This window comes from Eublepharis macularius, chromosome 2, assembly GCF_028583425.1.
Source record: "Eublepharis macularius isolate TG4126 chromosome 2, MPM_Emac_v1.0, whole genome shotgun sequence".
Taxonomy (NCBI): domain Eukaryota; kingdom Metazoa; phylum Chordata; class Lepidosauria; order Squamata; family Eublepharidae; genus Eublepharis; species Eublepharis macularius.
In genome coordinates, this window is record NC_072791.1 from 189034230 (window position 1) to 189059146 (window position 24917).

Sequence of the window (24917 nt, forward strand, 5' to 3'; positions counted from 1 at the left end):
TTCAGGGACTAAATATCCAAGCAAATATCTCACATTTTCCCCCTGGAATTAAAAAAAAAACCATCCCTTTTGTCACGATGAAAATACGACAAAAAAGCAAAAGGCTACCGAGTTAGCCCCTTGTAAGCCAGATCTTTCTGTGAAGTCGAAGGTTCTCGGCGTGCCCTGTTCTTTCTGGGGACACGCTTCCTGGCAGCGGAGTTGTTTACTCCCTCCAAAATGTCACCAGCCTCTCTCATGCTGCGGGTAGTTTCCAAACCGAGCGCCTCCAGCTCCCTCTGCGCTCACACGTGTGTGTGTATGTGGGGAAGGGAGGGGCGGCAAGGAGTCTCTCCGTCTCCCCCGCAGCGGGGCTTTTGCAGGGCGCTGCTTGCCGGCGGATGCCCGGCGACCCGTTGCAGGGAGGCGGAGAAGCGGGGTAAGCTTTCCTCGGCCGGGCCCCTGTCCCGGTGTCTGTGTGCAAGCTGCAGCAGGTTGCTCTGCGCTGCGGGGAAACGACGGGCCGGCATGAAAAACAAAAACATGGAGATGCAGTAGGAGGCTTCGGGCAGAAGAGAGCAATCCCTTGTCGAGGAAGCACCCAGAAAGGAAGGTAGGGGGGATCGCATTTTGGGTGGGCGGAGAAGTGCCTGCAGCCGAGGGGAGGCGAGGGAGGCAAGCGCTATTCTCCAGGCAGCACATCTCGGTAGCGTTCAAGATAGGCCGATGGCGGGCTGCTTTCGGAGCAGCAACAAGCCGCCGGCCGCGCTTGCAGCCGGGCCTACTAAGCGTGTGGGAGTCCTTGCCTTCGCACAGGCCCTGCCGCAAGACGGGGCTTCCCTCAGCGGCCGGGGAGGGGGGAGGGCAGAGCCGCCGCCGCCGCCTCTGGGCAGACCCTGCCTGAGGCTTCCTTCTCTGCTTGCTGGGCCGCGGCCAAGGCCGGGGTTGGGTTCCGAACCGCCCTTCCACTGTGGAGGGAAAGCCCGCGGGTCAGACAGCCGGTTCACGCTGAGGGGAGATGCCGCTTTGTGGCTCCTCCTTCTCCTCCTCCTGCCCGGGCGGTGGAAGGGCTCTTCGCGGAAGCCGCCTCGGCCTCGCTGAGCTCTCATTCCGGGCTTCAGGGAGAAGTTCTCGGCCGGGAAAGAGTAAGTATCTCCCTGGGCGGTCTGGCGCGTTTGCCGACAGTTCCAGGGGTCTGATGGCGCTTGCTGGCTCAGTGGGTCAGCAGCCCAGCTAAAGCTAGGCTGGGAGGAGGGAGGCCGTTTCTGTCAGGGCTTTTATCCGAGCCTATTTTGAAGTACGGGGTCTGTGTAAGCAGGTGTGGATGTCTGCTCATGTGCAGAGGATTTTGTGTCCACCGCTGAGGCGTCACAGCCAGCCTGGGGGCGGGGGGATCTAGGGTGTCCAAGCAGGCTTCAGCCGTTCATTTACAGAGAGGCACAGAGAGGAGAGCAAAAGGCCACTCTTCTCCTATGTTAACTTGAGCTAGCAATTATCCAGCTTTAGTTTTAGAAGCATGTTTTGGTGTTAGAACTCAGTCTTGGGACGTGAGAAGTGATAATGAACTTGAAAATGCCTCTGAGCACCAGTGGAGTGCTTTCCTGGTACAACTGAATAATCCCTACCTGTTTCCCCTCAAGACTTTCCTAGTTAAGGCTGTACTTAAGAGATAGCCCCTATCATTTTAGTAATTAGCTGTTCATCTCTTCCCTCTCCTTTGCCCATTTTGAGAGGCCTTAATTGAAGGCCTCTCAAAGATGAAGATGACAGAGGGATTGGTTATGACTTCTTTTTTGAGAAGGAGGAATTCTGAATCCTAAAGTAGCTGAAAGTTCTTTCCAGAAGCCAGTTTGTATGTAATAAATAATGTGTGTATCTATCATTATTTGAGATAATACTCTCAAGAGATAGTACAGTAAAAGTAGTGGATGAAAACTTTGAATGGAATAAATAATAATCATTGCAACAGTATCCTGGCAGTGGGAATACAATTTAGGTCTCTGCTTCTGGTCATGGGCAGTGTAAAGTATATTTTGAAGTGGGCAGTCCAAATGACCAAGAGGTATACTTGTGAAAGGAATGACAAGATTTTGTTAAACTGTTCAAATAGCTAGAGGATCAATTGTAGCATGCCATTTTTAAGGGAATAGAGGTTGCTTGGAGGAATATGTCTAATTTGAAAGAAAATTCTCCAGACAGCTTCGGAAACATGCATTTTTCAGTCTTGCCCCACTTTTTATTACTTCTGAATTCTTCTCCCAAGGGTTGAATGAAAGAGAGCTATATTATTATTCACATACATCTAGATTAAAAACTCATTTAAATTGCAGATCTTTTTCTTCTTTTCTCCTCCCACCCTCCAACATAAGTTTGAGCTCTGAAAGTTGGTTCAGCCAGGGCATCTTCTATTGTTCCAGAATATTGTCTGGACTTGATTTATGGCAAATCTGCAAATGCAGAGGCGTCTACTGTTGAAAGGCATCAGCCATCCCGTTATTGTATGAGCTTGTCACAAAGATGGTATTGTTGAGGGCATTGTCAGCTGAGCTTGGGTAAGGTGATGAGACATCACAGTCTGAAGAAGTGCGGGTATAAACCTTATTAGTTCATAATTTTAGTAGTAGTCGGTTGGATTAAGAAAATGCTTATTATGTACTTCATTGATACCCTGCCTTTCTCCACAGTAGGGACCCAAAGCAGCTTACATCATTCTTCTTTCCTCCATTGTATGCTCACAACCTGCCTTGTGAGGTAGGTTATGTTAAGGGTGTATGACTGACCAGTGGTCACCCAGCAAGCTTCCATGACAGAATGGGGATTTGAACTTGGGTCATTCACATCTAGATTGACACTTTAACCACTGCACCAGCTTTCAGTTTATGCCATGTTCATATGTTACTTAATTATTGAAACTGTGACTTACAATTAAATAAGTTATTATCTGCATTGGTGTAATCTCACAGTAGAATTGTGAAGCTGCATAGACATGTTGTTGAATATTATGCTTTTGTTATGCTGTTCATGACTGGATTGTACTGTATGAAAAAGGAAGTCCAGGAGATGAATGATCACTACAGTGTAACATCCAGCAATATGTGGGTGCAGGCTGGAGTGCATGTTATAGTTGTCATGGGAATAATGCCAGAAATTTAACTTCCTGGCACAATTTAACTTCCTGTCTGTCTTAGCTTTTAAGTATAGTACTTATGAATCACCACAATCATATAAGTTTCATGGTCAGCAGTGAAATGGAGTAGGATTTGATTGGAGAGGCAAATAGTTGTGTGTTACCGCTAGTACATGGTCAGCTGTCATAGGGACACCATTTTTCCTTGGCTTTCTGGGAGTTGACTGTAGCATGTGCTCTTAACTTTAATATCACTTGAATATTTCTTCACAGATGTGTTTGAATTTAGGGTGTTTGAATATTGGTAAATGTGTATTTGTTTTCTTTGAAAGTGACATCTGTTTCCATGTGGTGGCTATGTAAATTACCCTGTGGTAATTGTTAACTATATGAAAAAAGTCATTTATTGTTTTCAGCTCAGCATGATCATATTGCTATATTTCTTTAAATCTGGGGAAATGATTTTATGAGGAACGGTTTAATGTGTGTGATCAAGGGGTAAAAATGGCAAGTTTTCCATGAGGTCTTGTAATGGCTTCTTTGTAATAACTGGTCAGCTGTTTTCATAGTATCTTTCACAAAAAAGACTATTTAATTTTCACTTTTTAGATTGGTGGGGTAAACTCTAGTTATATACATAAAAGCCTTCCACTTCAATTGTACCTGGAGGTGTTCCTGCACTCTTCTTTGTATCTAAATGTCCAAAATGAAGTTTTCAAGAATGTTTTTTAGCGCTTTGAGCTGGACACCGGCTGCATCCAGTCCTTGAACTGACTGACCTAGCTACAGCTATCCATACCTAGATGTCATCTATATAGGATTATTGTAGCATGATGTGGGACTGCTTCTGAAGGGAGTGTAGAAACTGCAATTAGTTCAGTATGTAGTTGCTAGACTACTAATGAGAATGCCAGATGGAGCATATAACTTCAAAATTATTTGTCTACAATACCAGCTGCCTCAATACTTTTGTGCCTAATTCAAAATGCTAGCGTTGAACTTTAAAAGCCTATATTTTCAGGGCTGTTTAAAGTATTCTACTGTGGGCACCTACAGGGGTTTTAAGGGGTTCTGTTGTGCGTCCTTTTGCTGAATGAAGTAGACCTATTTGGGGATGTGTGACGGGGCCTTTTCAGTGGTGGCACCATGTATAGGAAGTTCCATTCTTTGGAAAATATATTCATCCTCATCACATTTTTAATTCTGATAGGTGGTGAAGGCCTTTGAACCTTTTCAAAGCTTTCCTATGGATGGATTGATTTGTTTTCTCCCCCTTTCCGTGTCTTCGTATCTTTGGATGAATTTCTTAGCCTGTTTGGAAGTTTTCTTTTCCACTGGGAAATGAGGGGAAACATTTCAATTAATTAAATATTAAGTGTTTTCCCCATTCCTTGAGCTATTGCTTAGCAAAGAATCTGGATTTATTGGCCTTTACAGGACTTGATCTGATGTTGTTCTGTGCATTATGTACTGTCAAGTAGCTTCCAACTTACGGCAACCCTATGAATTAATGACCTTCAAAATGTCTTAACAGCATTGCTCAGGTCTTGTGGCTGTGGCTTCCTTTATTGAGTCAGTCTCATGCTAGGTCTTCTTTTCCTGCTGCCTTCAATTTTTCTTAGCATTGTTGTCTTTTTTAGTGAGTCAAGCCATCTCATTTTGAGTCTTTCTACTGCCTTCCACTATTCCTAGCATTATTGTCTTTTCTAGTTGGTCTTGTCTTCTAATGATATGACCAACGTATTGTAGCCCCGGATTAGACATTTTTAAAGTGCAAATCAGGCTTGATTTGATCTGGAGCCCTTTTGTCTGTTGTTTGGCAGTCCGTGGTATCTGTAATTCGCATTTCAAATGAGTCAGTTTTCTTCCTTTCAGCTTTCTTCATTGTTCAACTTTCACATTCATACATAGTAATGGGAGAGTACCATAGTATGAATGATCTCATTTTTGGTCTCCAGCAGTATTTCCTTACACCTAAGGATCTTTTCTAGTTCCTTCATGACTGTCCTTCCAAGTCTCAATCTTCTGATTTGTTGGTTGCAGTCTCTCTTTTGGTTGATGATTGAGCTAAGGAATAGAAACTCTTAACAATTTCAATTTTTTGTAGTCAGTATTAAAGTTGTGTAGTTCCTTAGAAGTCATTATTTTTGTCTTCTTGATGTTCAGCTTTGGCACTTTCTACTTTAACCTTCATCAGGAGCTGTTTCAAATCTCTCTTCACCATTTTGCACGAGTAATGTGGTGTCATCTGCATATCTCAAATTATTAATGTTTTGTCTACCAATCTGCACTCCATCTAAATCTAATCCAACTTTCCTTATGTTCTGCATATATATTGAACAGAAAGGGGCATAATATACATCCTTCACTGATTCCTTTGCCTATTGGAAACCATCCTGTTACTCCATATTCTGTCCAAACAGTATTCTCTTGTCCAAAAGTACAGGTTGCACATCAAAACTATCATATGTTGCAGGGTGGATTTGATTTAAATCAAACTGATTTAAATCACGATTTAAATCACGATTTAAATCACTAGTCATTAAGGCTTGATTTAAATCATAGTTTTCTACATAAAGACTAATTCTTGCTGGTATAACTTTAATATGCAAGTAGATGCCTGCCTTACCGATAGGTAAAGGAACTTCATTAAAGTATTCCCAAACTGGGTCTCTTTTACGGCCTGCTACCATTATAGGTTTTTTCCTCCAAGGAAAGAATGTGATAAACCTCAGGTCATACACACAAAAGATCCAAAGACTTGTGCAGTATTGTGCTCAAAAAGTTTCACTTTCATTTTGTACTGCTTGCCCCTCCCTCCTCACACTTAGTTTCTTCTTGTGCACAGGGGCGGCGCGCCTATTGAGGCCAGGTAGGCGGTGGCCGCAGGCGTGGGGTGCCGGAGGGAGCGCTGGAAGAGGCGTGGGGGGCGAGAGCGCGCCCCCCAAAGCAGAAGCCTCCTATTCCTCCCACCCCGCGCCACCGCCACCGCCAGCACAAGCCCCCAGCTGGGCGCGGCCACCGCGGGCAGGCATCTGCTGCGGTGGAGGCAACCGAGCGGGAGAGCTCGGAGGCCGCCCGCCGCATCGATCGGGCCAGCGGCAGCGTGTGCGCTCCCGTGATGATGTCACACATGACGTCATCACGCAGGCAGGTGCGCATGTGCTCGTGCGCGCGGGGGGGGGGCGCTTGGCCGGCCAGCCGCAAGCGCGGCAAACCCTAGCGCCGGCCCTGCTTGTGCAGATCTATTCCACTCCAAACAATCAGAAAAATGTTGTTTCTATTCACTGAACTTCTTGAAACTTAGCACTGGAGGGGTTGATTCTGTCTTCATAGGTTTGTAGAACAATAGGATTAAGGTCTTTTCCTCAACTCTGTTCATGTTATAACATTTTTGCTGTGAAGAAGAGGCATGTGATCTCTGCTGAGCTGACACAAATTCAGTTTTGAGAACTGCAAAACCAAGCATCTGTGATAATATCTTGTAGGCAGAGAAACTGCCCAATAATCTTACAAAAACCTCTGGAAGAGCATGACATTGTGAATGGATTAATGGAATTTATTTACCAAAAAAATTAAACATATACAGCCTTATTCTACATAATTAAAAACTAATCTTTATTTCATGATGGAATAACCTTTGGATGGTAATATATTTTCCTCAAAAAGTATTTTATTTTAAAAAATACGATTTAAATCAAAAAAATCTGATTTAAATAAAAACAATCCGATTTAAATTAAAAAATCCGATTTTTTTATTTTTTTAAAAAAATCATTGATTTTTATGTTGTGGTACACCCATTTCTTTTAACACCAGAGATCAGAGAAAGGGGTACAGACTACAGCAGTTAATAACAAAAATTAGAATAAAGCTGAAGAAAAAACTCTAAAACAATTATAAAGCCAAAATATAATCTAAATAACTTTCTTGAAGATTTTAAAGAACTATCATAACAATTTGGGTAAAGAAACAAATGAGAACAACAAAAAGAACAAACAAGTGATCTGTTCCACAAGATCAAGAAATCAAAGGGAAACTCCATCTACGGCTAACGATTCTGAAAGATCAACAGAGAAATACAAGGAAGAAGCACTAGAAATCATATCGCAAATTTATATTGGTTACTGGAGCATACCAGAGAATTTCAGAAGAAAACCAGTTTGTGATTTATAGACTCCGGCAAAAAGCTATGGATGGTGTTAAAGGAAATGGGTGTACCACAACATATGATAGTTTTGATGAGCAACCTGTACTTTTGGACAAGAGAATACTGTTTGGACAGAATATGGAGTAACAGGATGGTTTCCAGTAGGCAAAGGAATCAGTGAAGGATGTATATTAACTTTGACCATTCTGCCATGAGTGACCCTGCTAGGAGTTTAGACTCTTGACAGAGTCTAAACTTCTGATGGTATTGCTGTAATGTACTCAAACCCTCTCACCATGTGAAGGTGTGCCTCTAAGAGGGAGCGTATGTTATTAACTTGCGACCAAAGTTTTGTGTTTGAGAAAACATAGATTGACAGCTGCTTTGTTTTGCCTTGTATCTGAGCTGATTTCAAACATCCAGTTTCAGTACAGTATCAATTTCCTGATGTGTGGATGCTGCTTTGCTGTTGTGAAGTGGCTATTGTAATAGCTGGAAAGATAATGTGGAATTCTGGTTGGCTAACATTTGTGGATGGATGAAAATTCATAGATATTAACTTCAATGCAGTTCTGAGTGTGTTTGATCCTAAGTAATATACATAATAAGCAGGGTGCTCGTGAAAATTGAAAGGGGGTGGAATCCTCCCAAATGTAGTCTTCCTCCTTATGTTGCTTTCCCATCTCTCATTAGGGAAGTGACGTCATCACATGAGCAGGGAGTGCGTGCACACATCGCGTGTATGCGGAGAAAAGAAGCCGGAGTAAATGCCGGCTCCCAATCCCCCACCTGGAGACTACAGGGACCTGGGGATCCCCTGTCAAGGGACTCCAGGTCTCTGGCAACCCTATCTCTCATACAGGACCTGGAGCTTCTCCCCTTTCTCTGATCTCCGCAGCAGCCATTTTAGATTACCCTGGCAGATTATCTGCATTTATCTAGACAATCCAAAATGGTTGCCAAGATCTCATGAGGTATAAAATATTTTTGTTTCATATTATTCTTCCATTTTTTTAAAAAATAAAACTTTTCTGTAATCCTGACTTGTTGCCCCTAACTTGGAGAAACATCTCCCCAATTGGGCAGGGTTTTTTTATTTTATATTCTTACAAGCTGTAACAATAAAGAGCCTGTATGTGGCATTTTCAGAATATGGATGAAGGCTGTGTACCAATTATACCTAATGGAAAATTAATTACTGAGATCTTGTTTTTTATTGGTTACTGTAAGGGTTGTTTGCTATTAACAATAAATATGGGCAACAAACCTCTTTATTCATATTAATGCATTGACTCCCATATAAGATTAGGATGAGAGGTTTTGTAATGCATTTAAATCCAACCACTATTCCTTTTTGGACTTAGTTTCCTATAGCAACTGACACTGAAAGTATTCTGAGGCCACCTATTAGCAGAAACCACATAGAGAGAGGTTCCTTCTAGTTAGAGCTCATTCAGACATGAGGAAGAAGCACATGGCATAGTATTTTTAGAATTGTGCAGAATTGTGTATTTGAGTGTTTTCCTCCATCAATAATACATTTCATCCATATCCCTGATGAGTTTACCTTTCTAGGCGTAAAGGCTCAAGCACAAGGTTCCCAATGTACATTTTGAAGACCTTGTTAATTGTGTGCGCGCATGCACCCTTATCTACAAGATAGCTTTAATGTTAGTTGGGTTATGTTAAATAACTGATTGATTCAGTCTGCACCTTCAGATAGTTAGGTCTCTTGGAAATGGCATTGGTCTTCTACAGAATACCTCACTCACAGTATGTACTTTTTTTCTATGACATTAGCTGTAAAATGTTGAAAAAAACCTGGTAGTACAATTGTCCAGGAATGTTTTGATAGTGCTAATTTGTGTTGTGGATTCAGGTTGCTATTCGTAGCATTGTATACTGTGGGCTCTTCATCTTCTTCATCTTTATCAAAAAACGGACCATCCAAAAAGAGGTGTTTTTTTTGTGCATTGGTATTGTTTGTATAGCCATAATTAGCAGAAAGATTCTTGATTCTATGCTGAGTTTGTCTCTGATTAAGACACAAGTGCATTGTCCTGTTTGTGTGGCTCCTACCACATCCTGTTTTTTTTAAGCACACCTACACTCTTTAATCATGGTGGTCTAGATGGGACAGTGTGGTAAAGATTACCACAGACAACTATTTGTGAATATTTTATCTCCATGGTGCTGCTATACCAATAAGAACAAAGACATATTAGGGTATTTTTCAGTAATGCATTTTACATGCTTGTTCTGTGCCTTAAATTGCACCTTTCTACGTCAAGAGTGCTGCACTGTTTTTAATGGACTCAGTCACAGTTTTTAAACACTAGGGTGGTAGGTTTAAATATTAGGAAGAACTTCCTAATGCAATAAGCTGCTTAGAGAAAGCGAGAGCTGTAAACACCCAGGCTTTCTGAGGCAATTCAGTTGTTGACTTAAGTAGTAAGTAGCATGTTTTCATATGTTGCTTAACATCTCTGAATAGAAGAATTCATAATGGAACCCTTATATCACCATGTCTTCAGTAGTGACATGTATCAGAAGATACATTAGTCCTTCTCCAGAAAATAAGGAGAACATTGGGTCTAGGTCCAAGAAAATGATTTTATCCATACCTTGATCTACCTGCAAACAATCTGTTGTCACGTAGGTGTGCTGTATACATTGGTAAACCAGACCTCCTTTGCAGGTTTATGAGGTACGTCACTACATATTTAAATGCCTTGTGGAACTACAGATCCACTTCCTGCTGATAAGAGAACAATGCCTCTGCAGTGCTAATATGTCCTAATGTGGAAGTGGCTGAAATTAACATTGTGACTGTGATTAGAAGATATCATTGTTGCCATGCTTGTAGATCCATTTACCTTGTTGCCCCTGCTTTGTAGATCCATTTACCTTTTGCACCTAAACTTATGAGAAAACAACGCATCTGGGTCCTATGCATACTTTATATAGAAGTAAGTCATACTAAGTTCACAGGTTTTTATGCCCACTAAGTGCGCATAGGATTGCAGCCTTAGATCTTCAAAGACATCTTTTTTCCCACTTTCGTTGGGGTTCAGCTGACCCTTGCTGACTCGATTAAGAGCCTAATGCAGTAATGGCGAACCTATGGCACGCGTGCCACAGCTGGCATGCAGAGCCCTCTCTGTGGGCGCGCGAGCCAAGTTGCTGGATCGCTAGGTCCAGGGATCATTTGGAGGGGGAACGCCTGGAACGGCGTACCAGTAGCTCTGAGCAGAGATCACATGGGTTTTGGCCCTGCCCACGTGATTCCTTTTCCTCAAGGCTGCCTCCCTGCTGCCCATTTCTTTAGCAGCAGGAAGCAGAGGCAGCAGCCGGGCTGCTGGGGCTGGCTTTCTAAAGAAGAGTAAGCTGCTTTGATTTAACTTGCTTTACTTTCATTCCAGACTCCTGAGTGAGTGTGAGAGAGAGAGAGACACTGACTGACTGAAAGCCGGGCTGGTGGTGTAAAGAAGGGCAAACTGCTTTGATTTAGCTTGCTTTACTTTCATTCGTGGCTCCTGAGAGAGAGGGGGGGGGTCTATGCTATGGTAATACTGAGACTTGGCTACTGAAATGCACTCTACATGGATTCGCTGGCAAAATTAACTTAGAGACTTTTAGTTGGTACAGAATGTCACAGCTCATTATCAGGAGCTAGATGGGGCATGAATATTACACCCATTCTACAGTTATTCCATTGGCTGCCCATCAATTACCAGGGTCAGTTCAATGTACTGGCTACTGCATACAAAGCCCTTAATGACCTTGGACTGTTGTATCTGCAGGATCTCCTCTCCTCTGTTCTGCAAGGAGTGGTTCACTCATTGAAGCAGGGCTTTATGCAGGTACCACCCTGCAAATGAGGAAGATCAGCAACTCCCCCCACAATATGGAATGGCCTGCCTGAGGAGGTCAGAAAGGCTCCCATGTTTCTGCAAACTATGTAAAACAGAATTGTTCACAAGAGCATTTGTATAAATGTAATAGGAATATATTATAACAGAATGGTTCAGAATCAGGAAAGTGCTTTAATATGAGGAACAGAACTTTATACTTATATTACTGTAATATGTATTATCCGTTACTGTATGTATTATCTTGCTCTCACTGCATTTGATATTCTGCTCATGTAATGCCATTTTCTGTGGCATTATGCTTTGTTTCAGATTTCTGTAATCCTGGTCCTATTTCATTGCATATTATGTGTCATCCTGTTGATTCCATTGACTTACGCTGTGTAATCTGCCTTGAGTCTCAGTGAGAGAGGCAGACCATAAAGAAAATAAAATTTAAAACTTTTAACACCAGCATGATTTGTAATATCTAAAACAACATTAAGTTCTCAGAAAGAGTATGTCATGTTTTTAGGTCATATTCTTTTTAGCCATATTAACCTAGTAACAGCAATGTTTTGTTTCTCACTTTCTATTCGAGGGTCTCATCCAAACCAGGGAATCACTTATTACTACACTGACGCAGTTCAGCTAATATTACAACCTCCTGTTGATACTCAAGAAGTGAAATCTTGGCTTCTTGAGGATTTTACCTTTGTTCTGGAATTGGCTTGAGGAAGTTGCAGGTGTCCAGCAATATGAAGTTGCTGAACCTGCAGTATTTTAAAAATGTGTACTTATGTATGTGCACACATTCACAAATGGTACATATGCAGGCTGGTGGATTATGTAGACATCTTAGTTAAGCAGCTTTTCCCCTACTCTTTGGAGTTACCATTGTGTCTAAAAGTATACTTGGAAAACAAAAACCCTGGATCCAAAGCTCTGCAGATAAACCAGTTCATATTCAGTTCTCCTTGCAAGCACAGGCTTCGACATGCATTAAAGATGTGCGAAACTGTCCCCAAAGAGAAGGCGTTATTTCTTTATTATTTTGAAAATCTGTATCACGCTTGTACCATCACAGCCTATGATAACCAGGCTATTGCCCATCAGAAAACAATTGATGTAGCAGAAAAGCCTGTTAAACTGTGATAAAAACAATAATCACTGGCATATTGTCAAAACAGACTTTAGCTAAGGAAATAAGCTAAAAGCTTGTTGGAACAGGGTGGCCTTGGATAGTTTATGAAATCTCACAGAAGGTGTTCTTTGAGCCTCCTCTGGTAGGCTATTTTATCAGGGCTGCCAACAACCTGGAGCAAAAATGTCCTGCCTCTTTTTTTTTATTAAAGAATTTTCAACATATAACATATAACAAGAACAACAGTAACTGCATAAACATAACATGGTGCTATACATAGTTAAGCTAAAGCAAGAGAGTAATAACAGCAGTTTGCGCGGATAAGCTAGATAAGAGGTGTACACCTTTGTCAACGTTCAAATACAGTACAAGGTAGGCGTTAGCTTTGTAGGGGGAATGATAAACAAGCAAAGCTAGTATATTACATAACAAGCCTATAATTCAAATCTCAGGGTTTATAACCGTGTAATAGGGAAGCTTAGAGACCAGCCATGAATTCTGGGATAGAAAGTCCAAGAAAGGATACCATTTCGAATAAAATTGTGTAGTTTTAGAGGGGTTCTGCAGCAATCTGATTCTGTCTGCTATCTTATCCATCATAAGGTGATTCCACACCATTCTGTACCATATATCAAGATTGGGTGGAAAGTGCGATTTCCACCTGAGTGCAATTGCATTTTTTGCAGCTACCAAGAGAGTTCTGATCAAATCTTTCCTTATTTGGGGAATTGCCAAATCTTTCCAGAGATCTAGGAAAACAAGTTCCGGGCATAAGGGTATCTCATAAGCTGTAATACGAGAAATTTCACGGAGAATCGTCTGCCAGAAGTCGGCTATATAGGTACATTCCCACCAGCAATGCGGGAAAGTACCTTGCCCTCCGCACTTTTTCCAGCAAAGGGAAGACCTGCCAGGATATATTTTCGCTAGCTTTTGGGGGGTGAGGTACCATCTGTGGATAAGCTTGTAGGTTTGGAGTCTCACACTGGTGACAGGGGAATTAATCAATGCAGATGCCCAAACTTGCTCTCTATCTTCCTGTGATAATTCTGTCCCGCAATCATGTTGCCATTTGTTCAACAGTGCCTCATTGCTTAGTTTTTTGGTATCAATCAGTATGTGATAGAATTTTGACAGGAGGCCTTTACGAATAAGTGATCGGGAGTCTAGAAGAGTTTCAAGTGTAGTTATCGGTTTGGCCATTATGCTTTTTATATCCAGTGCATTTAGGAGATATCTCAGTTGGAGATAGAAGAACCAAGGGATTTCCCTGCCCACTTTATTGTTCAGTTCTACCCTGCTTATGATACCGTCCTTAGTAGCTACGTCTAGCAACCTTAAGTCTCTTAAGTCTTCCCAAGAGCGTAGCGCTGTTATATTGTGCTGGTGGGGCATGCCCTTATGGGCCGTGAGTACTGAAAAGCGGGATATAGTCGGGAGGAGGACCATTTTGTATCTGTCCCAAAGTTTTAAAAGTGCCTTGAGGAATATATTGTGGTGTACTGAGGGAGGACGGAGGCTCGGCGTGGACCAGAATGTTTCCCTCACTGTTTTTGGCTGGGAGAAGACTTGCAATATATCAGTCCAATCAGAGTGCCCGGTAGGATGTAGGATTTGAAGGACATCTGACAGCCTGGCTGAGTCGTAATAGAGCCCTACATCAGGATAATTAAAGCCTCCTGCCGCCCTAGGGGCACACAGGACCTTAAAGGCTATTCTGGGGCGTTTGTTCTGCCATCGGAATCGGTTAAAAATTGTCTGCCACTGATTGATAATTTTACTAGGGACGTCAATTGGAATCGTTCGGAATAAGAAGATCAATTTCGGGAGGACAAAGGATTTTATCAAGTGATATCTTTCATACCACGCCAGATTTTGCTTGTTCCATTTGAGCAGGAGGTGTTTAATTTCTTTAAGCTTTTGAACATGATTCACTTGGAGTAGCTGAGCCGGATTAGATGGAATATTTATACCCAGATAATGAAGGTGTGTTTTGACCCACTGGAAATCAAATTGCCGTTTTATGCTACTACATGTTGCCTCGGGTAGATTTACAGGCAGAATGGTGGACTTGCTTGGATTTATTTTCAAGCCAGATACTCGCCCAAATTGAGAAAGTTCGTCATTCAGAAATTTTAGAGAATCAAGTGGTTTTGTGATAAATAGTAAGATGTCGTCAGCAAATAAACATAGCTTAAAGCTGTGGTTATTAATTTCAATGCCTTGAATTCTCCTATCAGTCCTTATCGCCTCTGCCAGAGGCTCTATAGCCAGAGCGAAGAGGATAGGGGATAGGGGGCAGCCTTGGCGTGTGCCTCGGTGGAGAGAGAAGGAATTGGACGCTATATCATTTAGTTTAATTCTCGCACGGGGGCCCTCATATATTGCTTTGATTATTTGTAAAAATTTAGAACCAAAGTTCATTTGGGAGAGAAGCACTTGTAGGTATGGGATCTCAAGGGTGTCGAAGGCTTTTTCTACATCCAGTGAGAGGAACATGGACTGTATATTATGATGTCTACTGAATGTCAAGATATTCAGTGCCTTGTAGATATTATCTGAGATGTCAGATAATTGGGAATAAAGCCAATCTGATCCGTACAAATATAGTTTCCAATAAAGGAGTTAAAACGGTGTGCAAATATAGAGGTGAAGATCTTATAATCAACGTTTAGTAGGGAAATTGGTCTGTAAGATCCAGGGTTTGAAGGATCTTTACCCTCCTTGGGAATCATAGTAATTATTGCCTCAGACCAGGTTTTGGGGAGGGTCCCCGAGATATATACATCATTACAGGCCAGTAATAAGGGTGGGGTTAAGACCAGGGCAAACTTTTTATAGAATTCAGCCGGGTATCCATCTGGCCCTGAGGCCTTATTGCCCTTCAGTCTTTTAATAGAGTCCAGTAGCTCCGTAGTGGAGATTGGACTGTCCATTATTCTGCTATGCGCCAATGTCAATTTTTTGATGTTTTTGTGGTTTGAGAGATATTTTCTGATCGCCATATTATCAGGTTTAGTTGATGTATATAAGTTCGCGTAGAATGTTTTAAACACCTGTAATATTTTGGGGGATTTAGAGAATACCTGTCCTTTGGCATCTTTTATGAGCCTGATATATCTATTGATCTTTTTCTCCTTAACTTTCCAGGATATACAGCGTAGTGTCCTAGGGGAGTGATTCCAGTGTTTCTGTTTCAGATGCAAGAGGTTTTTTTGGATTTGGTGAGTCTCGAGAGACTCCAAGGCTTTACGTTCGTGTAACAGCTGCTTATAGATTTTTTTACTACCTCTTTCTTTGTGCAGACTTTCCAATTGGTGGATTTTATCCATTATAAGTTGTTTTTGAAGCCTTTTTTTTATTTAGGGCAGCAGACAAGGCTATCAGTTGCCCCCTTAATACAGCCTTAAGAGCATCCCACACTGTTTGGGGTGATATCATGTCTGTCTGGTTGTCTGTAAGATATTGAGTGATATATTGTTCAATTTTCAACACATTGTCTTCATGTAATATTAAGTTTTTGTTGAATGTCCAGTGCCTCTCCTTTTCATGCGTGCTTTCCAGGGATAATTTACAGTCTACCCACGCATGGTCCGAGTAGTCTATGTTCCCTATATTTGAGAGTTGTACTCTGTCAATCAAGTCTGGTGACACCAGGATGAAATCAATCCTGGTGTAGATGTCGTGGCGGGCCGAGTAGTACGTGTAATCTTTAACCAGCTTGTTCATTTCCCTCCATATATCTACTAAATGGAATTGTGTGAATAGCGCGAGCAGTTTTGTGTCTTGGCCGGGATTTTTGGGAACTCTTAGCATTTTAGAAGTTTTATTACGGGTAAATGAGGATTTATCTAAACTGTAGTTTGCTACATAATTAAAGTTTCCTCCCACTACTACCGGTCCCTCTTGGAAGTTCTTCAACTTTTGCAGAACCTCTTCAGTGAATTCTAATTGCTGTGCATTAGGCGCATAGATTGTAGCTAGTGTGAGTAATTGCCCATTTAACTGGCCCTTTATAAACAAGAACCGCCCCCTGTGATCTCTTAGAGTGGCTTTATGCACAAATTGGGCCTTTTTGGTAAACAAGATGGCCACCCCTCGGGATTTTGAAGAGCCCTTTGCATGATATTGCATTTGTATCCACGAGGCCTTAAGTTCCGCCTCAAAATTTGCGTGCAGGTGAGTTTCCTGTAGCAGGACTATATCTACATTAAGCTTTGCTAGGTTTGACAGAACTCTCTTTCTCTTCACTAAGTTATTTAGCCCCCTCACATTCTGAGAAACAATGTGAAGACCTGGTTGTGATGCCATCTTGGAGAGGAAAAAAGTCAGATTAGTAAAGATAACCCTTAGGGAGATGTCTAATATTTTCGATCAGGGGTCGTGTATGTCTAGATCTCTAGCGGGAGTGTTGGAACGACTGGCCCAATATTCTATGGAGGATTAGAGTAGTACGGTTAAAGATACCTTATGTACCAAATAAAGAGTTGATATACAGGTGCAGTAAAATTCAGATAAGAAGATTACTATCTGTTACTAAGCAATCAATCAATCAGAAATTCATTACTTTAAAAGCAATCATACAATGAATTCATGGTTAAAAAAAATAAGAATCGAAGCATGTATCATAAATTCAATAGAGGGTACAATGGGTAAAAATCAGGTTGTTATATTAATAATGTATAATATTTAATCTAACCCCCTTTTTCTTTTAGAGTGCGTAGGCAATCAATCAGTCCGTCAGAGAGCAAAACTTAGAATCGTGTTACTCAAATAGGTTGCTATGTTATCTCTCCCTGAGTAGTAATGCCCTTAACTTCAATTAATCCTGAGTAATTAACAAAAGCAATCATTCAATGAATTCATGGTTAGAAAAGAATAAAAATCATGGCATATATCATAAATTCAATAGAGAATACAGTGGGTGAAAATCAAGTTGTTATGGTAATAATTTATAGTATTTAATCAAACCCCTTTGACTCTTTGAGTACGTTGGCAGTCAAAACAGACTATCAGTGAGCAAAATTTAGAACTGTGCTTCTGAAGCAGGCTGCAGTGTTAACTTTTCCTGACTAATAATGCACTGAGCTTCAATTAATCCTGAGTGTTCAATAAATTATTCAATTGATTAGAAATTAATTAAAATTCTCTCTTTTAGTATCCTAATGGGGAGCCAACTAACCTAATGGATTTACCTCTAATACTAAAACACTAACTTGCCTTAACTGTCAATATCAACTATATACAACAAGCACACAGCACTTTACTATACTTTATATTTTCCTGAAGTGTCTTAAACAAAAAAAGAAAAAAAATATGTATATACAAATGCAACAATTGTGTACTAAGAGAAGTAAGAAGCTTCTTCAGTATATTGAAAACAATTAACTTGCTAAACAGTCCTCAGCAGCCCCTTGAGTGGTTCCTGCAACGGGGCTGCTGCAATTAAACAGTAAGGAGGACTGTCTGTGGAAAGGGCAAATAGGGAAGCAACCCTTTCAATCCCACCTCACCCACCCCCATCTGCTAGTAATCACAACAAGATAGGGACATTCTAACACAACATATTTGGCCACATATCTTACACTTGAAAGTCAGGTGTCCCGAACGGGTATTTTACTATTTTTCTGAGGAGACATTGGCAGGCTCCGTTTTCTCTTTTGTGTGTTGGTTTCTGTCTCCATGGCGATCTCTGTGCCTAAATCACGAAGGAGGCGAAGGCCGTCCTCGGGAGTGGAGACCAACTGAAGCTTGCCGTTCACCTTGAGACGCAGCGTTGAATAGCGGGTCCAACCATACTCTGTTTGGGCATTCCTAAGCTCTTCAGTTATGGGCTTGAACTGTCTTCTCCGTTCCAGGATCTCCGTCGGCAGGTCTGTGAAGACGCTGATCCGCCCTCCATTATGGGATAGGAATTTTCGCGCCCTTGCTGTTTCAAGCGTTATCTTCCTTACTCTCCAGTCCGAAAAGACGGCCACAACATCTCTAGGACCTCTTCTCTTGTCCGGATTTTTGGGACCCACTCTATAGGCTTTGGTTACAAGCATTGCAGGGGTTTCCTTCAGTTGTAGCTCTGCTGTCAGCCAGCCCGCCAAAAAGTTAGAGAGGTCTGTATCCACGGCGGTATTCTCCTCTATCCCCCTAAATTTTAAATTAGAGCCCCGCATTTGGATTTCCATATCCAGGATCTTATTTTGAATACGATCGTTTTCTGATTGCAGGGAGCGAACCTCCTCCCTCAAAACGGCATTTTGGTTAAGAGCCTGATCTGATTTTAAAACGGCAGAGTCCATAACTATCTTAAGGTCACGTAGCTGTTGAGATAGCGGCTCCATCAGATGGGTGATTTTGTCGGAGAAGCTCAGCTCAAGCTCTTGCAGCAGGGTTTTCAATGCTGGGTCGTATGAAATCGTTTGCATTTTTCGCGCCTCAGCATTAGCCACGACGGCCGCCAGGTTGTTGCTCACTCCTTCCCCCTCCCCCTCAGCACCTTCAATCTGCGATGCCGGGAAGTAGCTTTGTAAACTTTTCCCTGCCTTATTATTATGTTTCTTAGAGGATAAGTCTTGCTTACCCTTCATGCTACGATGTGTAGAATGTTTTTCGAAGCTGTTAATGGGGTTTCGAGGTGGAATTGAAGCGGAGCTTCAGCTTCAGGCGTCCATTCCTCTCGGTGCCGACGCCACGCCCCCATGTCCTGCCTCTTTAACAGAGTGTGAAAATGGGCAGTTGAAGCTTTTCATGGCACGGAGGTAAATAACATCACTTGGCAAATAGCATCCCATTAAGCCTCTCTTAAAGAGGCAGGACATTTTTGTTCCAGGTTGTTGACAGCAGTGTGTGTGTGTGTGTGCGTGGGTGGGGGGTGCTACCACAGAGAAGACCAAACCTTCACAAGATGAAGTTGAACCAACTAAGGATGGTACAGAGGTCTGTTCATGCGGAAACTCCTTACATGCCCTGATACCCCAGAATGAAAAAACAGCCTCTAAATAAAACGGTGCAGTCCCAAGCAGAGCAGAGTTATACCCTTCTCCTTTGAAATCAGTAGGCTTTGCAGAGTATAGTTTCGCTTAGGATTGCCATGTATATCATTTTTTCCTTGACTACATTCCTTACAAGTAGAAGTTATTAATGTATTAGAACACATGCTTTTGGAGGGAAGGCAACATGATATAGCCTGATCTTGTCAGATCTGAGAAACTAAGCTGGGTCAGTACTTGGTTGGGGGACCAACAAGGAAAACTCTGCAGAGAATGGCAATGGCAAATCAGCTCATCTTCTCACATGCCTTGAAAGCCCCTTGCTGGGATCACTGAAAGTCAGTTGCAACTTAATGGCACATACACACAGTCTTTGGCTTTGCCTATCTCCTCTCTCATTCTGTTGAACCAACATGGTAGCAGTTACCTGAATCAAACTTCTTAGTGATGAAATGAAATGAAATGCAGTCATTCATCATTCTTAGTTTATGATTAACTTTGTTCCTAACTTATCATTTATGAACTAGAGATAACAACAGAGACAACTGCATCTACCTTCATTACTTTTAGTGACTCCATCATAGTAATGTATGCCCCTGAAAATGAAGTCTGGGTAAAAATCTGTTGTTGTTCTCTTCAGATTTCTTGTTTATAGGACATGTTCCTTTTTGTGAGTCATATTGATAGTATGGTATCTGGATAGGCTTTGAGCCAAATTCTTCTCCTATGTGGACAACTTGGTGTCGCAGCTGGGTGGTGTTGGTTATATCCATCATTATTATCATTACTTGTTGTTATCATAATTGCTTTTTGTTCTTCTGTATTGTTGAAGCTCAAGACTGTAGTCATAAGAACAGAGAATAAAGGAAAGAAAGATGGGCTCTGAAATTTATGTGCAGTGAATTTTTAATCCATGCAACTTCGTGAATTGCTTGCACTAGTGTTCCCTTTTCTTTGCCCTTTGAAATTCCTTATATGGTTGAGAAACTGTTCATTGAGACTGAAAACTGGCCAGTAGATTGTGCTCATAAGTGAAAGAGTCTGGGCCACAGTTATGCCTTAGGTATAAGAGTGATTGTGCACTTAGTTTTTCCCCAGCAGCTGACTGATGTGTATGTTGAAATGTCCATTTACATAGGTATGGGCACCTAGGTCCAAAACTTACACCCAGGTATGGATGTTTCAGTATACATGCATTTTGTAGGAATTGCTAGTATGTCACAGCAATGTCTTTTTGGAAAAGTGGGTTAAAAGCTGCCAGATTAAACTTACCTCTTGAGACGGGGAATGCTGTTACAGCAGTGGTGCATATGCCCTTTTGTGCTGTTGGTTAGGTTGATTGTCTTTGTGAAAGGGCTGCTGTATGTTGTTCATACAGTTGTTGTGATGGCAATAGTTAAAATGCAAAAAATCTGCTCCTTTAGTTGTCAAAGGATGGGTAATTCCAAGTTGTAAGCAGGGATCAAAATTACTTATTTACAGTGCCCCTCTTTTATCAGTTTGAGCATTTCCTGTGATAGCATTGTTTGATAGCTATTTAAAATGAGCAACAAATTGTGTAGTTTTGCATCTGTGCAGTGGCGGCATTGAATGTGGCAGCTGGCCAGGTGGATGGTGTTGGTACATGCTCACATTTTAATGGCTCACTGGGCTTCCTTTTGCCCCAACTCATCTTGGGCAGGCTGTGCATCATTTAAAAGGCTGCATTTTGAATGTACGTAATGATACTTCATTAAGCGCTAAGACTTACTGGGCTGAATTACAGCTTTCAGGAAGACTACAAGAATGTGCAAAGTATTTGTAATGCCATTTGAAGCACTCAAGCAACATGGTACTGTTCTTAAAGTCAGATAGGGAAAAATGGGCAAAGGTGGAGTACTAGAGAGAGAAGCCATGCACCTCTTTGATTTCCCCCGCCCAGTTGAGTGGGATGGGGAAAGCAGGGCAAGAATATGTACGCAAACCAATATGAAACAGTTTCATGTTTAAATGAAGGAATTCTGCTTTGAAGGAGAATGGACTAGATGAGGTGTGAGGTGTGAAAACACACTGACTGAGGAAGAAAGGAAAATGAGCACAACAAGAAACGATTAGCAAAGGAAGAGGCATGATGAAGACACGGCTTTGGAGAACTGCAGCCAAGCAGTGTATAGTGGAAAATGACAAATTGTTGTAAAAAAACCAAACACTTAATCATGTCGCTTCAGAACAGCTGTCTTTCAATTAAATACTTTACATATTATGACTCATTAAACATCCTCAGCGAGATCTGGAATATCCTTTCGGAAAAAAAGCAACACCCCCCCTCAAAATCTCGGCTTGGTCCTTTTCTTTTAGAGTCAAATGTCAAGCTGCTTCCCTCCCTGGTGTCCAAATGCAATCTCTTTTTAATTAAAAGGGGGGAAAGCCAATTGCCTGGGTTGTGCCCTTGGTGGATAACAATGAAGAATACAACTTGGCTCCCTGCAAACAATTCATTTTCAAGAAAATATCAAGCCGTACAGCCTTTACAAAAGACATTTTTGTCATTATTGTAAACCAGTTGTCCTTGAGATTGCTGAACTTAATTTTTTTGTTCTGCTTTAGCAAAAGCATCTCAGGCACTCTTCCAATCTCTGTGTATGCAATTCCTTCAGTTTGTGCAGATAAGAATCTGAAATAACCAAATTGTGCCCCGTGCTAATATCATTGTGACTTGGCTTGCTATCAAACTCAGTATTGATCTTACTTAAAACTTGGTGAAGTGAATTGAATAAGAGCATAGGTTTTAATGTGGCATTGAATCCTTACGAATTGTTCATTCTTGCAATAGGCCCATAGACTCAGTGGAACTTGAGAGCAGGTCATGAAACAAATGAACTAATACAAGAATTGATTAATGATTTGACTCATAACTGGCTGTCATGATTATTTATTTACTTTGTTTATACCCCTCTTTCCAGTGAGGACCCCAAGTGGCTTACGGTATTCTCCCCTTCATTTTTGATTACAACAAACCTACGTGGTGGGTTAAGCTGGGAGTGTGTGATTGGCCCAAAGTCACCCAGCAAGGTCTATCAGACTCTAGTGTAGCATTCTAACCACTATTCCTTGCTGGCTGTTACTTTGTGTGAAGGATGATTCTCCCCCCCCCCCCCAAGTTTCTTTGGCACAGGCAAATACAGGTTGGGCCTTCTTTTTCTGTTTACAAAATTTATGTTTCTCAAATGGAGGGCACATGTTCAGCAATATTTCATGATTTTAGATGTCAGGACCAAATGGAAGGACTGAGAAAAAATATTTCAAAATTTTAACTAACTTGGTAACGAGGCTGACCTTGTTCTTGAATGCATATAGCACACTTTTCAGTTGAGAGAGGTGATTAATAAAAAGATTAATTTTATTACTACGGTGAATACCTATCAGTAAGGAAGAATTTAGACTTTGGGCTGTATCAGAGTCTTTGCTAGCTTACAGTCACAACCAGTGGAAGGGTCCATGCAATGACAGAGCAGGTGTTTTACAAGCACATGATCTGTAATTGATCCCTCAGATCTCTGAATAGCAAATTTGGGAAGGATGTCTACTAGAGACCTTAGATCTGTCTGCCTGTCAGACTAGATAGAAAAAAATGCCCTAGATAGTAGGATTCAAAATGAGGCAGCTCCTTAGATTCCAATTGCAGCTGTTACAGGTGATTGTAACATCTTTTGTTTGCATGGGATGGATGCAGAGAAACATTTTGGAAGGAAAAACTGTCCCTTCTTGGGCCATACCTAGAGCATATTGGAACAAAAGCACTGGCCACTTTTGGTCAGACATTAAACAGTTAAAGCACTTTTGCTACCTCCTAAAATATTAAAAAGATTTGTACGTACAGTAAAGGTATGAGTATGCTGATCCATTCCTATTTCTTGGCATTCCTGGGCGATAGGCCTGTGTAAGACCTTTCATGTGTTAGGGGTTTTTAAGACATTGTAGTGCATATAAATAATCACTTGACTGAAACGTATAAAACCAGCTTATGTGGAGAACAACTTTATTTTGGCATGGGAACATAATTAGATAATCATACCTTAGAAATCAAGAACAATTACAATTGTATGTGTGTGTGTGCAAATAGCTTATTCCCCCCAGTCTGCTGGTTAGAGTGGTTTGAGTGTTGGACTAGGATCTGGGAAACCCAGGTTCAAATTTCCACTCTCCCATAGTAGTTCGTTGGGGGACCCTAAGGATAAAATAGAGTCTAAAGATGAAATGGAGGAGAGGCGACGCCACTTTGGGTGCTCATTGGGGAGAAAGGTGGGGTCTAAATGAAGAAAATAAAATAAATAAATTTAGTCTTGGCTTTCTCAAGGTTCAGCTGACTTGGGTAGGTGTGGCTTCCGTACCAACCTTGAAATAGCTGATAGCTTGGGATGAGCAAGGTCAATCTGCTGGGGAGTAGCTAGAGAAGCTTTTGTGAACGGAAAGACTTGGGAAGTGAGCAGGTTTGTAAACCGTTCTTCTGGGCTAACTTTCACGAGGCTGTTCTGAAAACTCTAGCAGGGGAGAGGCTGCTTTACGACAGATATGCTGTCCTGTAGTTTTTTAATACGGGTCTTTAATGATGCTCAACAGAATTCTTCAGAGAGATGCTGTTCTATTTGTAAAAGGCAGAACTTTTCCTCCAAGCACCTATGAACAATGAGTTTTACTTGGGTGTAACTGATGGTAGAATTTGATAGATGTGTCTTCCGCATTCCATAATTATCCTTTTGCTAGTACTCAAGGCCACATCTGTTGCTATATGAATGCTACTTCTCACGTTTCAGCCTGATATTTGTATAGCGTTTATTCTAGCCTAGCACTTAAAATGAATGTACTTGCCAATGGATTGGTACTGGAAGACTGGGACTGCATGGCAGAATGGGATACATGAAATAGCTAATGTGATGACAGGAAAAAATGGGTAATCTTTCAGCAGGTGTGTGCCATTCTTATGAGATGATGCATCTGGATTCTTAGAACTGTATTATGACACGTTTTAATAAGAACAGAACAGGTACAGGAGACGTGCTTTATGTGGTTAGTATATGGTTTTCCTTATTTGTGGCTATTGGAACAAAGAGTAGTATAGAGGTTTGGCGTATACCAGCCTTGACAAATTTTCTTCAACTTTATGAGCCACCTCAAAAATTTAGGAGCTGGACTAATTTTTCAGCCTTCTGGGTTTCATAACTTAATAACCATACTATCTTACTGTTACCACAAAGCTTAATCCTAAATTCTTCACAGTTTCTTGTCAGTTTTTAAAACCTATAACAGATGTGTTGTAGCATATAAGTAAGTATGGAGTGTAACCCTGGTTGTCATTGCAACAAAAAGCTAACCTCTACCCCTATAATTCAGCTTTGACTTGAGGGCACTCTCTACCACCATCCCTCATCTAAATAAGCTTTGTACTTCTACTGAGAACCACTGAAGGCACTTATAGTAATTGGCTGCTGAAGATACTAGGTCCCACAATGAAATTGCTAGGAGCTGTAGAGCCCTGCCGCCTGGGATTTGTCACGCCCTGAGTGTATACCACAACAGGTTTTTAACAGTTTTGTTCCTTAGTTGCTCAGTTGTGTGAATTGTTTTTGAGAGGCCCGGTACACACCTAGTATGGACGTTATAAAGATGTTATAGCACTGGCTTAGTCTATGCAGAACCTACATTTCC

The 24917-nt window shown here is 41.4% G+C and overlaps 1 protein-coding gene across 4 annotated transcripts in view; it reads left to right on the forward strand.

The window, feature by feature from the left end:
* The first annotated feature begins 313 nt into the window (after positions 1–313).
* The window catches only part of GPD2 (glycerol-3-phosphate dehydrogenase 2), a 125788-nt gene continuing 101184 nt past the window's right edge, over positions 314–24917 (forward strand). The window contains exon 1 of one of the 4 annotated variants that reach the window (XM_054971522.1): positions 314–592. The gene's annotated coding sequence lies outside the window, so the exon portion shown is untranslated. Of the gene's footprint in view, positions 593–1035; positions 1125–23675; positions 23702–24917 lie in introns of those variants that run through there. The other 3 variants (XM_054971524.1, XM_054971523.1, XM_054971525.1) reach the window with 3 other exon arrangements.